Source organism: Anopheles merus, chromosome 3L, assembly GCF_017562075.2.
Source record: "Anopheles merus strain MAF chromosome 3L, AmerM5.1, whole genome shotgun sequence".
In the NCBI taxonomy this organism is placed as follows: domain Eukaryota; kingdom Metazoa; phylum Arthropoda; class Insecta; order Diptera; family Culicidae; genus Anopheles; species Anopheles merus.
In genome coordinates this window covers 2511638-2533373 of record NC_054085.1, presented here as the reverse complement: position 1 = coordinate 2533373, position 21736 = coordinate 2511638, and the positions used below count along the sequence as shown (strand labels likewise).

The following is a 21736-nucleotide window of genomic DNA, read 5'->3' as shown; positions in this document are numbered from 1 at the left end:
AAAGAAGAAGAAAAAGTTGGTTCAATTACGTCACACTCACAAAAAGTAAATAATAATTGAGCAGTGTGCTTCCGTTCTGCTTTCTATTTGGTGGTGGTGTGCTACAGTTTGTTTAGTTTTAATCAAACTGTCTTAATTGGGAGTCTGTAATCAAGGATGTATGTTAACACTTCTGGAGAATAAGTCTTAAGGTGTTTACCGAAACTCCCATCGAAGGGAAGAGAAATCTAGATTCGAAGCAGCTTGAATCTTGTCGCACCTAAGTTGACAATTAATTCCTCCCCTTTCACGAAGGTCTTCCTTTTCTCATTTCGGTAAATACCAACTGTCCTTAGTTCCGTATCGGGTTCTCCAATGAAAATTGTCATCATTTTGTGAAATGTTCACAGGTTTGCTAAGCTATGAATTCTATCGTCGTTGGCCTGCGATGTAGTAAAGCACGTTACTGCCGCATGGAGATATTCGTACGTAAATGTACAGCTATTATTCCCACTTGACATCATGGGTTAACTAATTCGCTTTCAGGTTTTATGGCCCTTGCCTTATTCGAGCATTGACAAGCTTGAAGTTGAGGTAGGCGCTCGAACGTATCACCATCATCAACACATAGGTATAGAAGTATGAACAAATAAAAATAATTTGTGGTTGCTGATCAAGCGTATTTGTCTAGCGTCTGGTGTATTTTGCAAGCATACAAATTTCATCTCAGAATTGCACCTCAGCTAAATTCTTCAATATTATAGAAAGTTTCTGGGGTTTCGATAAAAAATTTAAACACTGAGCATAAGTGGATCTCATATTTTAAGTAGTTTGTGAAATATTTCCCACAACCCAGAACATAAAAAGGATGTTAGAAGTAGCATGATATTGAAATAGAAATAAAGTAGAAGAAAAAAGAGCAAAATCGATATGCTAAGCAATCCAACAAACTGGTTTAAATATTGATCCTTCTTCATCAACGACAGCCTGTGAGTGATAACCAATTTCCGAAAATCAAATGCAACACGAAACGATTAAAGGTTGGTTCATCGCCATATGGATCATATAGAAAGCATTATTGATTCTATTTTGAAAAATTTAATTCAAGCTCAAGAAAATAAACTATATACGTTGCATACTTTAATTCAATGCACATTTTGGAGGAAATTATAGATGTATAGAAAAAAATATTGAAGCTTCTAGTTTAATATAAAATAAATATATGCTTTATAGAAAATATCAAATAAATAAACATTCTTGTCACATTTTTTTAATTTAGTTTTTTAGATAAAACAAAATTTTGTTGTTGTTGAATTTATAGTTGTTTGTTTTGCAATTCTTACAACAACATTACATTACAAAAATTGTGCACTTTGAGAGATTTTGAGTCTTGTGACTACATGCTACACTATATAAATATAGTAATGCTACACTATATACATCAAGTAAGTCATGGCAGCAAAAAAGGGGGAAAAATAAGTGCTTAATAAAACGACAATTCACAAGGGTCAAGTAGAGTTTAATTAAACCACAGTCAACCTTGCCATGGTACTTCCGCTATTTCCTTCTCAACATGGATGCATGTGGTGCGCGTTAAATTATGAACCACTGAAATGAAGAAATTAATTTGATGCACTACTAACAGATCCAAGCGGATGATCATCAATCCTAACAAGGACCTATTGCGTATCTCTTCGGCGTACAACGTAATTGCCTCAAATGACCTTAGGGTAAACTTTATCTAGGACGCCATATTATTTATCCTGAGAAATCAAGGATCCATTGCTGTTTATGATTTTGAGAAAGTTTTATATCTTATACAGAGGCTCACTGAATTGATAGGATGGATGGAGTGGCATAGGAGACAACTTGAGTTCTTATAGTTTTAATTATTCCAACAATTTTGTTGGTCTAGCGAATAATCATATTTATTTATTTCATATATATAACCGACGGACCATCGTGTCTAATCGGCAACCTTATAATTAATTTAAGGAGCATATAAATAAACCTCTAGTTGTAAGCAAACATTAAATGTGACGTAGACGCAATTTCTCTAACACTTCGCAAGATTCTTCTAACACTTCATTGAACTCGAGGGACATACGTATAATAGGGTGTCCCTGGCTAAATAATAAATAATAATTTCAAATGCTTTACGTTTTGCCAAGGAAATATGCATGTTGTTTAATCAAATTAATCGCTGGTTAAGATGACTTCAATAAATCAATAAAAAGTTGAAGGTATCATCGATTTATTGATCCACTTTACATAAACGCAAAGGAGATATATTGTACATGCTTGAGAAGATTACATCCTAAAACCATTGCGATAATTTTCTTTTCCAAGTATCACTTGATTCCTGCTTCTGATTTATCTTTTTATTTTCTTATTTACACTAGTTTCTACTTAAAGCTTGTGCTGGCAATGCTGCAACATGGTTTACTTTGAATTCCTTGAAAAACTTCATTAGTTCAATTAGATTCAAACCTCACTCATTAGTGTAAAAATGGTCTTATAATGAAAACGAGAGTATTTATTAAAAATAACTATGCACACTTTTTGTAATAATTTAATACTTCCATTTACCTGTACGGTGTAATCACCTTTCTCTACTATTGCATTGTAAAAGATGCATTTTAAAACTTTACAACATCCTGATAAATCATTGGCTCATCAAAATGTACCATTTTGCTCAATTATATCATTTATAATTTCTCGAAATTGACTCTACAACCGGACGTGATAATATGTACCGGAAAAGCAAAGTTAAAACACCAGTCTGTCGAGTAAGCTTCCGGTGAAAATCGAACATAGTTAATTATATCCCACAGGTGAACCGTACAGGTAATGATGGTGTGGTGAATTCGATGCTACGAAGTTGTGGAAAAAACTTTGGCAATTTCGGTACTCGATCAAACGCGATTGCCTACTTCCTGGAGGAACCCTAACCATCAAAAGTAATAAGCGGAAAAAGTTTCTGAGGCACTGAACAAGGTAGCAATAAAATCAGAAGTATTATTTATGCTGTTCCAAAAGCCATCATTCTAGCTTTAGTGGCAAGGTGTTATGTAGTCGATAAGTATGTCTTCATAAGATTGTGCATCTTTTCCTACCATTAGAAGTTTAACCAATGTCTCATGGAATTAGAATATTGAGTAAAATAGTATATAAGGTATATTTTACTCTATATGTAGTAAAGTATTAAAAATAATCATTACCCAGTACCTCATAAATATCCAAGTTACTTTTGTTCTTGATTTTTATCCAAAATCTGCTCGATTGTCCTGAAAGTGCCAGGATTTAGTGTGTGTATGTGTCCGATCTTCTTCTGATGAACGTTTCATTTTACGAATTTGGCGTTGTCATTTGACGAAGGCAAAATGTGTTTGAGTAACATTATATCGAGAAAAAAAAAATAAAAATAAAATCGCTACACGACCAATGTTAAAGAACAACAACTTTATTTCCCGGCGGAACAGGAATATAGCAACAATATATCACAGAAGAATAACATCATAGACAATTTTTAGGGCTTGTTATAAAACTCCCTTAACCTGGAGTGTTTGAACACTTCGAATGTCAGGCTATTTTTGTTTATGTTTCCCAGCCAGTCAAGCACTTTTTGTTTAATTCTGGTATGGCTATCATAATAGTGGTAATGTTATACTTTATTTGCTCACAAAGAGTCTGTACAAAATTGTTGTCTTAAATACTAATCTAAACTGTTCGCCTAAAGCTAATACAGAGGAAGGGGGAATGGATGAGTCAGACCCACTACAGTACGGCGGGGAAGAAGAATTGAAGCTATGAAGTCGCTTTGTGCGTTTGAGCGTCGAGCTTCGAGGGACTGCATACCGAGCAACCGACATCTGTCTCCATAAGGACTCATTGCAGAGTGTTGTACACCAATAGAGTTCCGTATTGAATATCAACTTACTAAAAAATGATGAAAATAATAAAAAAATAATTCCCTTTTGGACTGGTTTCTTGTTGTTGTTTTTTTTTTGTTTGACGTTTTTGTTTTAATAATCAATTTGAGAATACAACAATTTTATTTTTAATGGTTTTGATTAGAGCAAAAAGGTTCATTAGTGAAATGGAAAAATCGATTCTGTAAACAACGTATAGTGATATTTAGTGGATATGTTAATGCAATCAAATGTTAGTGTCTACTTCCTGATTTAACAGTGCTCAACTGTACGTAAACAAACAACTCTTTTGAACCGCCGAATCACAATGACTATGTTGCACAGGTAACATTGTGCCCGGAATAAAACGAAAGAAACAATTGAGAATTGTACACCGCTTATGAACTGAACTCAAAACTAAATAAACAACAAAATAATAGGAAAAATTGTGGCGTGACACTGCTTACAAGCCGCTATTTATCATGAATTCAAATGAAGAATTTTATCACATTGAAGCAGCCATTGTTGACATCCAAGGGAACAATGTTTACAGTATGGATGGATGTCATGAAAAAGATTAACATTGAGTTTAATGAGGTTGAGATCAACGAGAAACGTTATTAACTCAATCGGAAAACCCTGTATATACATCTGAATGCGCTCTTAGTCCGAGGAACACATTGAGGCTTCTGGATTCTAATACAACTAACGTCACCTCAGTAAGTAACATATGGACGACATGCAATGAGTGCTGGTTATTTACCGACGTATCTGGTGCTACAATCGATTTGCGGTCTTTGTCTACTTGAGGTGTTAAGAAACTTAGCAGCTAGGGCAGTGTTGTATATGTATATGTATATATTTCGTTACTATATTACATAAATTTAAGACCCTTATTGAGCCAATTTAGGATGATCAATAAATTTGAAATACAAATACAAATACGTATACAAATAATGGCGGAATGCTCCACGACATCTTGCTACCTCTATTTGGACCTACCCTACCCCTTCTGACTGAGAAAATATAAGATTGTTAGATCTTAACAATTTTTATTTCTAGTGAAATAGAGAGGCGTTTTCTTATTTTTTTTATTCGTTATTTACACTTAAGCAAATGCAATTCAGCATAGCTATTAAAGGGTAGTTTATATTATTACTTGAACATAAGATGAATCTCACATTTACGTATATTTCTAATGTACATAAACGTGCCAGGCTATTTCCTTGCAAAAGGAGAAATTGTAAGGCTACAGTTAGAGAAGTTCTTGTGTTTAACATCTTAAACATACAAGAAGAAGCGCGACCTACGAGTAACATAAAATGCTAATTTAATAAATAATCGATCGTGAAGTGGTGTTATTAGCCTTCAGTAATCTATTATATGGAAGCAAATGGAGGAAAAATTGATTTTCAAGATCTTAATCTAACGGTTTCAAGATGTTGTCGATATGGGAGCTAATGTCATTCACACTCCTTTTAACTTTTTTATTCAAGCAACAAAGCTCTTGAGTACATCGCATATGACAGAGGAGCGTGGAGCTTATGAACGATGATTTTATGCTCCACTAAATGAATGAGTTTTTTTTTGCTATCTTTTACTGCTTTCTTTTTTCGTTACTCTACTCACCATAAGATATCGTGCATTCTAGGAAAACCGTGATAAAACCATAATTCGATGCCGTGCAATGGTTTTTAAAACCATCGCTTGTACATACTAAAACTTTTAATGAAACATGAGACAAAAGACAGCATATGTAAAATTCAGGATTCATTGAAAAAGATCAACATTCCAAAAAGATTTAATCTGAGGCCTTTTAAAATTTTATTCAGAGGAGTTGTAAACTTGCAAAGCATGTTTAGACGCGAAACAAATTACACCTCTATATGTATATTGCAGCATTTTAACATGTTTATATTGCATTTTAATGTTGTTTTAATACATGAGTAATACGACGCTAAACAAATATTTATACAACTCCTCTCCATTACGTCAACAGCAATGATTATCTGTTGTATTCTCAAAATTTAATATTTGCATTGAACACAAATTTATTATTTCTAGAAAGTTTGTATTTTCGTCCTTATGTAGATGCTTGCATCACGCAATAACTACAAGGATAATTAGAATCAAATTTGATAAAAAGGTAGGTCTTCTTCTTCTTCTATTTGGCGTAACGTCCTACGCGGACATGCCGGCCTATACAGGCTTTCGAGACTTAATTCATTACCACGTAAGCCGGATAGTCAATACTTGCTACGGGGGGACGGTCCATTCTAGGCTTGAACCCATGACGGGCATGTTATTGAGTCGTTCGAGTTGACGACTGTACCACGGGACCGCCGTACCGAATAGGTAGGTAGTGTATCCAAATATCGGCTAGTAAGATTATGCAGCTCACCTATTAAGAATACTCTCAGCGATCTAACTGCTATATATTGTCACCGTATTCACAACACCTTCAATAATTTATGAGTTATTCTCCATAGCAAAGACAAAACATGAGTGGTACGAAGTTATGTTTGCAAATATTTTTTCTTCGGCAATAGTGATGTCTGTGATGATAAATGCCAGCTGAAAATCTTTTCGGGTTTCTAGTGCGGAAAGGATGTAAGCGGTAATTCTAGGCTTATGTAGACATTCTAAAATTATTAAGTGTATCGCAATCGGATATTTTTTACTATTACATTCGTAAACATGTTCCTTGGAGTCAAAATGATATATTGCTTTAGCAGTATGTTTGAAATTATAAATGTGTTTTTTTCTTTAATGTGTGCCTTCTTTACGTGATAAATGACGCACTTACCTAAAAACCTAGCAGTAAGTTTGATTGTTGCAGTAATTACTGGAACATATAGTTCATATGCTCATATTAGTCATTTACAATTGATTTCTTCAACCCTTCATGTATTTGTCCCACATATTGTACATCAATTAAAATTATTATCATACATGGTATTCTTATGGAAATATTAGGGACGGTTAAACAATCGATTAAATTTGTAAGGAAGAATATAAGACGGAGTCGGATGTTATGAGTGCATTTTATTGAAACATTTGATAGAATATTTTATAAGATTGTGAGGCTCTTTTGAATTTGGAAAGTAAAAGAAAGGAAAAAAACACCTGAACCTTAAAATACCCAGTCATAAGCCTACAGCAATTGCTGCCAACTAAGGGAAAATATTTGATGAAGATTTTTGGAAACTCATTTTGGTCTTTGAGTTTCCAAATATTTATCCATATATTTATCTCATATTTTTATCCAAAAACAATAGCCTAGATACACCACCATTTCTACTACAATTAGTCACGGATAATCAAGCTCGCAAATGGCAGACCTTTAATCAGGAAGACTTTTTGTGCCAATGAGTGTATTTCGTAGTATAAAAAATTATACCTAGATAAATAAACTACGTTGTACTTTGTAGCTATTGGATGATGTGAACATGTCCTTGAATTCTAGTTTATCTAGAAAACTGTAAGGAAAATCTAAAACTGCAATCAAAAATACCTGGATTGCGCTAACCGTTATGCATGCGAGCAAAGAAAATAAATTGGACAATTTGATTTCGTACTTATATAAATTCTCTAGCAATACGGCCGGGCCATTCCATCTTAATAAAAAAGGTTTCGATTGTAATGCATCGCACTATACATTAAAATGATTGAAATGCTTTATATATTGCGGTATTACAAACATTTTCCTCTCTTGCATTACCCACAACATGACATAGTTAACACTACGCGCTTTGAAAAGCTATTTTACACTTTTTAACTTAGTTACTGAAATCAACTCCAGCACGTTATGCTCGGAACTTTGCCACTTGCCCGTGCATTTTGCTTAAAATCCGGTACCACCATCATCGGCTAAAGACATTGTGGTACCACACCGAATCCAATGATTCTCATAAAAAAACTTTGCACGCCTTTAGCCGCGAAAGGTTTTACAAAGTTTCATGACCCACCAAGTGGTATTTCAAGCGTATTGAGAATGTGCGGCTTGGAATTAACTTTTGCTATCATTATGATGCTTTGAAGAGCGGTTAGAAACCCAAATCCAATCTGTGCCCTTTACAGTCGCGTGCCACAAATTTTCGTTCCGCTTCGTCAATGATAACAAGTGAACCAGTATATTTAACCCGTTCTTTGAGGTACTTTTATGCGGCAGCTTAAGAAAATATTCATCATACACATTGGGTATGTGTAACATTACGGTTTCATATCAAGTAAGCAAGTAGATTTAAGATGAGTGTATTTTGACTACGCTTCCTTAAAATTTTATGCACAGTTTTTCCCATACAGTTTTTTTATTCCAATTTTCAGAAATATTTTAGTAATACCAGTTTAACAGACGAGCGATGTGCGATTAATTTTTGATAACATTTAAAGGACTTTGTTTAGTATTGTGCATTAACAGCATGACAACGAAAAAGTAAATTACGTCTGCAAACAAACTCTTATTGCTTTTTAAACATACATACACCTCTGTGCTAAATCTTTGATATTTTTTATTTTAATCATGTCGTGTTTCTTGAAGTGTTTTCTTTTCTTTCCTTCATCCTTTTCCTTTCCTTCATTTTTATATTCTTATTCGTACCACATACGAAAATCGAAGTTCCTCTAGCAAAATGGTGACCCCATTAGGGATAGAATATCCTGCGGATGCAACTGAAATTCCTAGAATCTAAGGTCAGCAGATGACATCGAAAATGTCATCTACGGTATTCGGTAAGCAAGAGCGAGCGTTGGGTAGCATAAAAAGTTGATTAGATTTCTTCTCTTTCCAACGTCCGTCTTTGATGAACGACCGGAACCGAAGCAATGCTCCGTGTTAGCGTCATACAATGGTACGAGTTCCCCCTTTTGCTCAGGTATGATGTGCCCCAGGATAGGCATTGGATCAGTGTCGAACTATTGGTATGAGAAAGTCAAATAGAAGTCCCTTGCATGAAGTAGATAAACCAGACTATAGGACACATCTTTCCTACAACCTAAAAAGCCACTGTCAAAGAAAGTGGTTCTCAAGTGCTCCTATAGTGCTTTGTGTTATTTTATTCGCATTTCTGTTACTTCTCTTCAGGTACAAGTGTACAACACACAATACACTGTGCAATGTCATGCCTCGTTCAACGAATAACAGTACTAAAGTGTAGCGAAACGCCCCGCGATTTTGGTTTACTAGTCTTATATTGCCACATTGTAACTTTGGCTTTAGAATATTGTACACGAATACAGTTTAAAGTATAGTCATAAATTAAGTTCCCTTAAAACGATGTGTTTTGTAATAATAAAACACATTCACACATATACATTCGAATAAAATTTTATTAAATTAGGCAAGTACGTACATTTTCATGAAAAATAGCCATGCTTTTCAGCAGACAATTAAGCTTTACATCCTTAAAAGAGTCTTTTGTTCCTGATTTCCGTGTCATTTTCACGCGGATCATTTCCTGATTATCCTTAAAATAGCTCCTCCTAAAATTGTTTCTTTATGCACCAACCGTACAATATGCTGGTCCAACGCTTGATTTGCCTGCAAATGCTTGGTAGCTTAAAAGTACAGCAACAGTGAAGAAATGGATCATATTCTCTTTTCACCCTTAATTGTTCGCCGGCGGCTCCCAATTTCCTTTCGCCACAGATAATTAATGGGCTATCCTTCCCACTGCTCTTTATGCTAGTCCAGCTTCCTTTCAACCTAGTTGTTGACAGCCACTGAAATGGTTGTGTCAAAATATTCCACGCTACTGGCGTTATTCGGGAGCTATCGTCTTACGATTCCGTTTCAGACAGTTTGCATTGTTTCATTATGCCTCAAACAGATCCGAAGGTGACGACGAGCAAGCAAACAAGTGTGCCTTTGCACGGTGCACTGCTGCCGCTAGGCACCATGATTCCACACCGGGATAATTAACCGAGCGTGACAAACCGTTTGTCAGACGCGAGCGTGCAAAAACCTGCCAGGATTCATCGCATTACGGCAACGGGCCGTCATTATGCTGCAAACAATGGCTACGGCTACTTGAATGCGGCATTGAATCGGTCCTTTGGTCGGTGCACCGCACAAATTGTATTCTCCGAAGGAAAAATATGCATGAATAGAACTAAAATCTGCGATGATTTTTTTTTCATTATGTTTTTTTTAACCTTCCCAAAATATACTTGTTTTTAACAGTATGTGGGGAATGTTATTTAGTTTGTTTTTTTTCACATATTTTGAAATCATATCCTTTTGAATTCTTATTCTTGTGATACGAAAATATAAAGTTTCAACATGATTTCTAATTGATTTATCGTTAAATCAAAATTCCAAACAGTAGTTTGATTGAAGCTAAACAAATATAAAAAAATAATGTTTACAACTGAACATAAAAAACTAGACCATTACAAAAATTAACTAAACATCTAACTGACTAATAAACACACAAAAAATGTCAACAAGTGAAGGATACGGTGTTGCTGTTGAAATCTATTGAATATTCTCTATGCCATCAGCTAAGAGTTTAAATAATTCTCTTATTCAATTATAATGATACATACAATTCAAGAGAAATATTAATTTCATTAATTCATTTATGTAGGAATTGTCACAATTCTTGTAAATTGAAGAAATCATAAACAAAATAATCTAAATGCTAAAACACATAACACGTACTGAATGCAAGTAACACACAGAAAACGGCAGGAAATTTTTTATTGAATTGAATCATCCGATAGTACCACTTTCAACACAGCCTAGCAAATATTTTAAACGAGTTAGTTTTGTAGGGTATGAAATATACTGACAAATAAATTAAAATAAAATTCAAATTCCATTTTCGGCTTTCTCCGACATCAAGTCTTGTTAAAGAGAAGTTATCTGCAACCAGCCTTGCGCTTCTAGTCTTTTATTTTTCAATCGTTTGAAAAAGTGATTCACTTTCGGCATGTTGTCATCGTTTGCTCAAGTACTCGATTGACCGACGTTAAGAGATTCTCAAGAAGATTGACCCTTGCGTTATCCTGATAGCGAAAGGCAAAGCAATTCCGCTTAGCACAGCTAGCAAGCAGAATGACGAATCGAAATGGGCGGCAGCACAATTCACTTCTATTGGTATCCCTGTTTCATTCCACTCCATTCCTTGACGATACGGTTTAAACTTTTAACCCGCTATTAGGAAAAAATAAACTACTGAAATCTGCCGGAGAAGGTTGAGCGCTTGGGTATCGTTTTGATGGTGAAATGGACCGTAACCACAAATCCGACCACTGACATTCAATGTGCCACCATTCCGACTGAATGACCCAGGCTGACATGTAACCTTCAATCTGTTTAAAAGACTTGGTTTAGAACGGGATGTATGATCTTATGTCGAATACTAAGCGGAAAAACTGTCATTACGCTCAAAGGGTTCTTGCACCGTGAGCTTGGACAGTTTGTAAATTAAATAAGATATCTATTAAATTTCACCTAAAATCGAATAATGCAGCAGATAAAGTGAACAGAAAATGAAACTAGAAGCAAAAGTCATCTCCTGAGCTTATCAAGAGCTCATAAAAAAACTCGGTATTAATAATTCTACTTCAAAATACTGAAACGATTTGCGAGATTAGCATCTTCAATTCTTATTTTGTTGTTCAACACAAGTTCAGCACTTACAATTAAATTGAATAACATCTCAAGAGAAAAATACGAAAATTATTACCATATTAAATATTAGGTGAAATTTACATTGTTATGAAATAACTTCGCAATAGCCCTACACTACAGTTTTAGATATCCCTGACTCTAGTATGTTAGTGAATTAATGTGTATAAGACATACTTCATTTACAATTTAATGAAAACTTTGAAAACTGTAAAAGTTTACTAAAACAAAACTGAAACAAGATTTTTGTGATAAAAGCGAATCACCACAAACAGAGTTAGTGTGTGGCATAAGAATTAAATCGAATTGTAGAACATTAATACGAATAATTTTTATGTAATTAAAAATCATGAGAAACGAACATTTTATGCAGAAAAAACAATAAATAATAAACTGAAAAAATGTTTAATTTTATAAATTTAACACAAAATTTAAAAAACTAATGGACAACACAGATGATAAGAAAAATATCATAAGTGCAACCATATTTTTGACTAATTTTTTATATCAAAACAAAGGGAAACACATGTTTTGTTTAACACATGTTTTAAATTGTGTAAATGTTGAGATACCTGACGTATGAAATTCCATACGCTTGGCAGATAGATTATCTAAAACAAAAATTTACATGAAGAAAATAGAACTTTCCGGTTTTATTCCATGAAAATCGATTCAACAATGATTAAACATTAATTTGCACTATCGAGTTCCAGAATCACTGAATGTGGTACTGGAAAAAGCACTATGGAGGGTGCTAACCCACATTTCACACTTCAGACAAATGTATGTTGTGCATCAGTTGCAATATGCACATCTTCATTGAATTTTGACTGCAATTCGTATTGATGAAATAATTTTTTCCGTCAAAATGAAGTGATAGGTAAGATTTTAGAGATCGCCATTAAACAAAACAAATAACAGCAATGACATAAAATAAAAATTCACATAACATAACATATCAAATATCACAGAATAAACTACAAATTTACTATTGAAACCCAAATGAATTGTTAGCAATTGAAAATTCTTGTGCGGCATTTTCATTCGACCACATCCATTAAATTAAAGTATTGTTATTAGTTAAAAATATCTTTATTAACATAACGTTTCATATGTCAACCGAATAGCTATAAGCCACACATTACTTTGAGCTAGATACCGTGTGCAAATATAAATTTTTTGCTGTGCCTAACACTCATCACCAAAATTGTTTGGTAACGAAATAAAATTTATTCGTATATAAAAACGGGAAAGGTGTACAGTTTCACATCCGGACACTGTCGAAATGACAACCATTGCGTTAGCCGAATACTGCGCTGAGAATACTGATTCGTACAGATTATATGGTTTTGTTCTGCCCCTTGGGAACGTGTCACACACTTTCGGTGCGAATTGTCCTCCATCAAATCACCAAATGATGCATTCGTTGTCCTTTATTTTTCCAGCCACACTTCGTTTCAGAGTTTTCCTCAGTTCCCACGCATGAATGATTGTGTGCCGGATGCTCACTAACAGCTACAAACTTTCGTGATGACGATAATGACCGTAATGATTGTCATTCTTACAGTTATTGTTATTATACTTCTAATGGCCGCAACTATTATGATTATTACTGCTGCAGAGCATTTCGTTGACCAAGCAGTAGTCGGACAGAACTTTGTGACAATATTTTGCAATCGACAATTGAATAAGATGTTTTATGCCTTAATCTAACCCAACTTTAACATCACTATGTTTCTATTTAAAATCTTTCATCCTTCGGGTAAATGACAAAAATATAACTGTCTACTATACTATATACTATTTACTCGAGATAAAAATTAAGTTTACATTCAAATAAATGTAAGTATAAACCATAGTTAAGAAAGTGTATTTATTTTTTGTTACCTACAGGCTACTTTCTGCTTTCTTAGATTTTTACTTAAACTTAAGAAGGGCACATGCATCAATAATTTTTCCAACGCAAAATAGAACGACCATGTTTGCAGCGCTAACACCCCACTACTCCTGCTGACGTAACTGTATTTCCTACATCCAAGGGCTGTTTGCAAGGCGTGACCTACACCATAATGGTACGGCAGTGAAACTGGAGGCTCTTAGCAAGCGGTTTCTTTTTCGCTTCGTCACGTCCATCTGTCCAGACAAGCTCGCGGCTACACGGTTTGTGACATGTTTACTTTATTGGTTAATTAAGCGAGGTTCAGAAGTGGGCAGTTGGAAGCAAAAAAAAATTATCGAAAAAAATAGAACGTTACATGGCTTGTTGTTCTGCTTTGGCGCCAAATTATTTCGTATGTTACAGTGTTCACTGGATGCATTAAAGATAACCTTCTTTCTGATCCTTCAATAAGAAGAGTTTAGATTATCCAATTGCTTTGCTGAAAATGATATAAGGATCATTTAACAATCTCTCTTCGACAAGTCTATTGAACTTTACTTTTAACGGATGGTTTGAAGTATTAATGAATGAAATTCCCATTATCTTAGAGGAGTTCAAAGAACTATGAAGGAGTAATTCGTTCGAAAGGTGACATAACTAACATTTTGTTCTATAGTCATAGTGTTTCCAATTAAATGGTGCTCGTAAAGGATGATGAGATGTGATGAGATTTTTGGGCATTTACTAACCGTTGGGGCAAATACTATTCCATCACATAACGCAATGAAGAATCCTTTTAAGAGTGTACCTTGTCTTGAATAATATACGATGCTTTTTCGGTAATGTCCCTAACACTAATGCATTGTCACATTTAGGTTGTGATTGCGATGAATAATTGACCGGTGATTAAATGAAAAAAAAACAAACACAAAAACGATTATATTGGTTACATATACATAATACGAGTTACAAACTGTACATTTACGCAACAATATGTTTAAGAACATTTTAATTATATCATTCAATTTTAATTCAATAATTTAAGTAACGCTGTTACGAGGTCGATTTGTTCTTCTTTACAAATTTCATGACTATGTCAATCATGCAATTTAAATGACTCTACCCAACTTACAAAAATAATCTCTATTCGATTCTAGGCTCTTATTGTGTCCTTTTCTTTTGTGGCTTAATGCTTACACGGCTAAACCTATTTATAAAACATACTCACAGATACTCAGTGAACCATCTTGAAGACGATCCTTTGGCTCGACTTTACGACTTGAAGTCAATTATTTCCAGCACCAGATCCGCTTTTACGCCTGCCTGAATTCAATTCGATATAATTTTTCGTAACCCTAAACCTCGTTTTGTTCCGCGTCTTACCGTGTTTGCGGTTATCAGCTAAGGCCGTTTGTGCCACAATTTGATTCCCACACTTCTATCACACAATCAATCGTATGACTGTTTTTCAGCTTTTACCTAATAGCAAGTGGCTTTTCTCCCCAAGCTATTCTTGAATCAACCATTCGGGTTGCCTTTCCCTCGAATGGAAGTGTATTTTCTTGGAATACTGTCTACCACTCTACTCTCGATATCTAATGCGTGCCCTTCGTCTATGTCGTAAAAGCACGGAAAAAACTTTTCCAGACTTGAAAACTTTAGTCGTATTCGCGAAGGTTTGATAAAGAAAATTCTACCAAACATGTGTTCATATTACCGTGATTCTTTTCGCGAAGTTCACGAACAAAACAATAATTTCAACATAGCCTAAGCGTTGCAGCCCCAAACTGAAGGCTATTTTTGCCACACTCACCATCAAAATCTGTTAACGAAAAGGAGTCCTCAAAAACACTTGACGATGAATGAGGAATTGGGCACACAGATGATCATAAATTGTCAAATAAATTATTTTCTTCCAGCTCAGCATGCTCCTTCGCTATTCACTCCACAACGTACCATACGCAGGCACGGCACCACTGCATTAATAGACATCGAGCACTACAAGCATATTTGTTCTATCCATGAACAAAACAACCTATTCAATGGAAACGCCTGGTCGTCCACAATAGCAAATGGCAATCGAATGATGGAGACATTCGTCTTACCCATCTATTTATAGACTCCGACCTGAATTAGGGCCTTTCGTTTTGGTGGTGGTATTATTGTGTAAATTGGGAGAAAATTTAGCGTATAAAAATCCAACTAGAATACTACTTGGTAGAAGGGCTGCAAATTATAATTAAAAAAAACATACACAATATTTTCCAAAAAAATAGATACGTTGAAGGAGAGAAGCTTTGGATAATTATTTGTTTTTATTTGACATTAACAGAACATATAAATTGTTTGTAGTTGTTTTGGTGTATCAATATAGGGTGGTGCAAAAATGAATCTTTGTTATGCGGCAAGGCATTAAACATTTTAAACCTGTTTTTATATTCGTATTATTATTTCCTTATCTTGCTGGACGGGGAAGCCAATTTGGTTCAATCAGATTTAGTTATTCCTATTACACTTACATACGATTACTTAAACTAATAGCTAGCTGAGGCTAATACGTATTGATTAATGTTGGAGTAAATGCTATTTGACCGTTGTTCAACCATCAAAAGGTATTTGTTGAGTAAACTTAAGGTACCATGCGTTCGCTTAATCGGATCACAGAACATTTTCTTCGGGTATTGTTTCAATGGCTACCAAAAACATCAGCAACAGACTAGCCACAGAACACAATTCCTTTTTAGCTATACAGTCTGTTCCCGAGTTACGCGGTTCTCGAATTGCGCGGATACGTGGTTTTCTAAATTTGACAGAACAAACGTTAAATTAGAAAAACTACTTCAAGAACTGTCCAATACAATATAAAGTGCATTTTTGTTAATAAATTTAATACACTAAAAAGCCAATATTATTAGAATGTTCGGCATGAATCATATCAAATGAATAATAAAGTGTATGAAAGTACTAAATTAAATAAAAATTACAGAGTTATCAATTATTTCAGTTATTTTGGACGAAAACCGCGAAATTCGTTTCATGCGGATTCCTCGGAAAAAAAACCGCGTAACTCGAGACTGTATTATGTATAGGTCACACACGCTTTGCAGCTGCGGTGAAATACTTCAATGGCATTGGAACGTAACGATATTTCGTAACATATCTACAGTTATTGTGCCTTCTATAGTGAAAACAATATTGTAAAGCATTGTAAAAAAAAAAAAACATTAATATTAGTTCTTTTGGGAGGCACGGCTGTGCCGTATTGCTTGAAAAAAAAAAACATATTTCTAACTAACAATCAATAATTAATTAACACCAACAAAATCGATTACTTTACAAACACTTAAAAAAATAACATTGAAGAACTTGATGTTAAGCGGGTTTCTTTAAATTCACAATCATCTTTATAATTCCTGTACTTCAATGAAAATTGTCCAATGAAGATGTATGAAATATATGTTTGCGGTAATTCATCAAAAATCATGGTTAAACTTCTGTTTCATCGACACAACGTCACTCACCTAAGAACCTAAGGGAAAGAGACAACAACCTTCTTATACCTCGTCCATTTCTGAGAACACATTTCCGTGTACGTGTGACGGTTAAAAAAAGTTCACCGTTCTATCACAAAACTGTTTTATTTCCGACCTAGAGAATTATAGACCAGCCTCTTCCGATACGGTGGCCAATGATTGTGGTTGTCCATGCCACAAGAATCTCGATTAGATTACGATTGTATTGGGTTCTATGTGTGTGTGTGTGCTGTGTCTATTTTCCCTGGTGTAAGATAAATAATTTGCCGAGACGCTACACATTATCGACGTTTGCAGAGCGACAAAAATTCAATTTGTATCAATGACACTACAGCCATCTAAACAACAGTAGAGTAGACCGTTTTCGAACTTGGATATTTACAACATAGGGAGAACAGAAGGTGTGACATTATGTCAGTTTTTTCTTTCGTAGATTCTTTCAATATGCTACATCTCAATGTTGTATGCTCTTAAATGCAATATCGCTGATGAGATAATACAAAAATTCGTTCTTGTTTGCTAAGTTCAATAATAATTTGTTTCTGATATCCATATCTTCAATAATTTCTCTACGTTTTGAAATTGATATTTTTTTTAAAATAAGATCTGATTTAAATCAATCGTTTGTAACAAAATTAATCCTGCACACTGCCAAAGTACGTTTAAGGCTCCCGTAATAAAAAGGTATGTACTTCTTAATCAAGAAAAGTATCAATAGCGATTAGCTACTTAGTCCCAGCCTTTGTCCTAGCGATAACTGCTGGCTTTTGTTAATTTAAACAAATACCTCCCAGACATCAAATCTACAACTATCAACTACGCTACCAGCGGCAGCACTGCGCTAGTAATGTATTATTTCCCACTGTGACGTATTTCGTACTAAGTGTATGTATCGTATTTCCAAGCAAAAATTTCATACAATAACATTAAGCTTGTACAAGTTCGTTTGAAGAAAAAGTAAAAAAAAAAAAATAGAGGGATATGCTTGTGAGCATCATTACTTCAAGGATGAGAGTATATTCTGCCATTCGTTCCCACGAGAAGTACCGTTTCATAAACTATGCAATACATTTTGCAATAGAAAGGACTAGAAATTTGTTATATTTGCAGCATCGTTTTAAAATCTTTCTGCTACATTTAGCATCAAAATGATAGCTCACACGAGAGGATGACGTACTGTTGCTACTATAGTTGCAATAGCTTTTGCTACCCACTGAATCAGGTGAGTCCTGAGCCGTATTCATGTTCAACTAACATAATTCTTGTCTAGATTCTAAGCACACCGTAGCGCTAGGGTAAAATTTAATCCCATTAATGCATATTACTCCAGAAAATGTCGTTGGATGACGATAAAGTAAATCTGTATGTTGTGTATGTATATTGATGTATATTGTAGTTTTTCAACCATTTTATGTTCAATTGGGAAAAAATGAAATAGGTATTGCATAAGTTATACCGTTGATTCTGTTTTTTTTTACAATATTCACTAAGTAATATTGGCCGACCTGTTTATTCTTATGTGATTTCTACGGAATGTGTGTATTTTTTTATGTTTAATAGCTGATCTTCATGAACGTCATTAAAGTGTCTCTATTTATACATAAACATGTCATAATGCGTATTTCCAAGATAAACTAATAGTTCCAAGCGGAAAGCACATGCACACAGTTAAATCATGTTTTTTTTTTTTAATATCTTAACAATACATTTCATTTTTAAGCTGTAGCTTAATTTTGGGTGAAATAGATTTATTATAACCATTCTTCCAACTGCATCAAAAACCAATCGCTAACTTCCACATGTTCTAGACAAGTACATAATATTTAATCTTACCTTCACTTTGCAGCATTCCACTTAAATTTCAGATATTCCTTATTGGATTTTCACTAGTAGTATGACATTTATTATTTAAACAAGCTATTTTCCGAACAATAGCCTATTCACAAAGCATAAATTGCAAATTTACACAACACCAGCCACACTTAAACTCTAAGTAGACGCTTTGGTTTGAGAAATCAAGTTATCTAAGGAGTAATAAATGTAACACATCTGACATAAGTTGATACGATATTTGTCTAAGCAACAGCCACATGAAGTATATCTTAAAATAAGAAGTAATCCAACAAAAAAGTAGATATTGATTATATGGAATAACTGTATCCATAACTGTATGCATAACATAAATTAATCATTTATGAGAGTGTTATGGGCAACAATTGGCACATTAGTTGTAACACTTAATCAAAACACATTTATCGTGATCCAATAAAAAAACGAGGCATTTGTATACATAAAGGTTTTTTGGCCAATGATTTTGTATACCATTGATATGCAAAGCCTGCGATGAATCTTCTAAAGTCCATATAGGACAATAATTCCCATTTAAAAAACATTAAAAGATATGAGAAATAGCTACTACTCATTGGAACCGTACACTCTTCTACCATCAACCTCAAGAATATGGTTGGAATGGGAGAGGAGGAGGAAATTTAACTTCCGCAAACTTCATTTTCTTCTGCCGTCGGGGTTTTTTACCCTTTATGAGTTTGATTTCACCCTTCTTAAATAAAATGCACACGAAAGCTTATTGTAGCCAGGTTTGCCTTTCGATTTTAGTGGTCATTTGGACCCTTGACCGAACGTTTCGTAACGAAGGCTATAACACCGCTAATGTTCGGCTTCTCTCGGGTTTAGAGACGATCGATGAACTACACATTCCTAATTTTGTATCGTTGTTTGCTTGTTGTAATCCATTATACACCTGCAGCGTCTTTCTTTATTCAGTAAAAATTGAAAACCATACAATCCACGATTACCAGATGTCAATTTTTTCATGATATAGCCTTTTAGAGATAGTTTTATTTCAAAATATGCAGGAACCGTTCATTAATAATACAATTGACTTTAGTATAGTCTTAATTTTCAACATAATGATTCTGTTGATGTGTGTTGCTCACCACAGCAAAGTGTTACCACTGTCACGTGCTGCGGATCAACGTTAAGTTTTGCCAAAGCTATAAGCATGCCATATTGATTTTGAAAGGGTCGCAGCGTGTCTAGGAGGCGTTTGTTTGTTAGGTTTGTGGGTCGGGCTACGATTACACTGCTCATCAATTTGGCTGGGATATTGTTTGAATGTATGCTGACCTGAATATCTTCTCTTAAAATGAAACATAATAAATATACAATATTTATTTTCCAGGTTGCATTGATATTAATTAAATATTGTGTGGCTATGTACAATATACTTCTTAAAATCACTTATTTATTTTCATGCAACATTTATCCACAAGATTCTTCTTCGTGAACTGCACTGCATTCATTTATCACGACTATAATGGCGAATGCTAGGATCCGCCAATATGTTTAATGCCAAAACGGTGACGTGTGGCAAGGGACACCTTTTGTCATTATCGGTCTAGAGGAACTGAGGCACAACACTCACACACAGAAACAGAATTTTGAATGATTTGACCGTGGTTTGATAACTCCGACATTGATTTCCCCACTACGCACACAAAACAACTTCATTTATTTATGTTTTCTTTAGCGGACAGTCCGAAACTACACACAACCAAACAAACGTAAATGACTTTACGTGTTTACGTGTTTATTCATTTAATCTTTGTACCTATGTATATTTTTGAAATATTAATACCCCAACACTTTAAGGACAATTTGTTTTAACTTGAAACAGCACTGGATTAGATCTGTGAAACGGTGTAATAATTCTATAGACGGCATCGAATGAACCGTGTCCTCTACACGTACTCGTCATAATTTGCAATGTCAACGACATTTTCCGAGTGCTTTGTCCGTATTTTCTGCAACTTGAACAAATCACTGCAGTAACTATAGCAGTTCAACCATGATGCAACTTTTGTTTTGAAAACGGAACAGGCAAAGGGTGTAAACGATTAAAGCCTGTGTCACGGAGATTTGCCAGTAGAGCGGGGTATATAACTGAGTTTGTGTGTGTGTGTGTGTGTGTGTGTGTGTGTGTGTGTGTGTGTGTGTGTGTGTGTGTGTGTGTGTGTGTGAGTGTGTGTCTATGTGTCACACTATCAAACATACAGACAAGTAGATGTTACCGATTGGGCTGTGAAAATGGAACTGACTGAAAGTACAATCGTATGCGATGGTTTCTGCTCAGAGCCAATCTCCAACGCCTTCGTCATACACCCGAACGTAAGACGAACTACGCCGAACGAATTCGTTGTCTCGAAATGTCAGTTCGGGAAAACCATCTGACTGCGGTGTCAACACAAGGAAGGTGAAAGGATACGCGAAATGAATGAAAAGCTCTTGCGAGAACAAAGCAGGCAAGCGCATGGTAAAGCTTTCGACGGTTTTGCATGTGTTGGTACCATGTGATTTGAGTTGTAGACAGAAGGATCAGACCAAAACATGGTTGGCTTTCGAGCTCATAGAAGTACTTAAAAAAAGGAAATTAGGCGGCGTTTCATTCGGTTTGTTTGATGTTTGATGTGCTATAAAGTGGAAGTTAAAAAATATTTCAAAGAAACATCTATTTTTTATCTATTTTGAAATGAGTTAAATGACAATAGAATGGAGGTTTTTAACTGTGACAACTTTCATCAGAACAGGTGGAGCACTAATTCGAAAAATTATTATAAAAAGCTATTTATTACAAGTTTAATAATGTGGTATCAAATGATTAGGAAAAAACAGTACAAGACAATCATCAATGCCAAACCACCTAAAATGGTAAAAAAGCATACTACAACGGAAACCTCACGTACGGAAAATAACATTGAATGAAAATAATTTCTCTTCCTTT

The 21736-nt window shown here is 34.7% G+C and overlaps 1 protein-coding gene across 7 annotated transcripts in view; it reads right to left on the bottom strand.

Annotated features, from left to right (window-relative positions):
- LOC121598583 (pleckstrin homology domain-containing family G member 5) overlaps positions 1–21736 on the bottom strand; it is a 92397-nt gene that overhangs the window by 29441 nt on the left and 41220 nt on the right. For 2 of the 7 annotated variants that reach the window (XM_041925619.1, XM_041925616.1), the window contains exons 1-2: positions 21010–21065; positions 18769–18959 (exon numbers count right to left, since the gene is read on the bottom strand). The exons of 3 other annotated variants lie outside the window; for them this stretch is intronic. The gene's annotated coding sequence lies outside the window, so the exon portion shown is untranslated. Of the gene's footprint in view, positions 1–18768; positions 18978–21009; positions 21066–21736 lie in introns of those variants that run through there. 2 more of the 7 variants (XM_041925617.1, XM_041925618.1) reach the window with 2 other exon arrangements.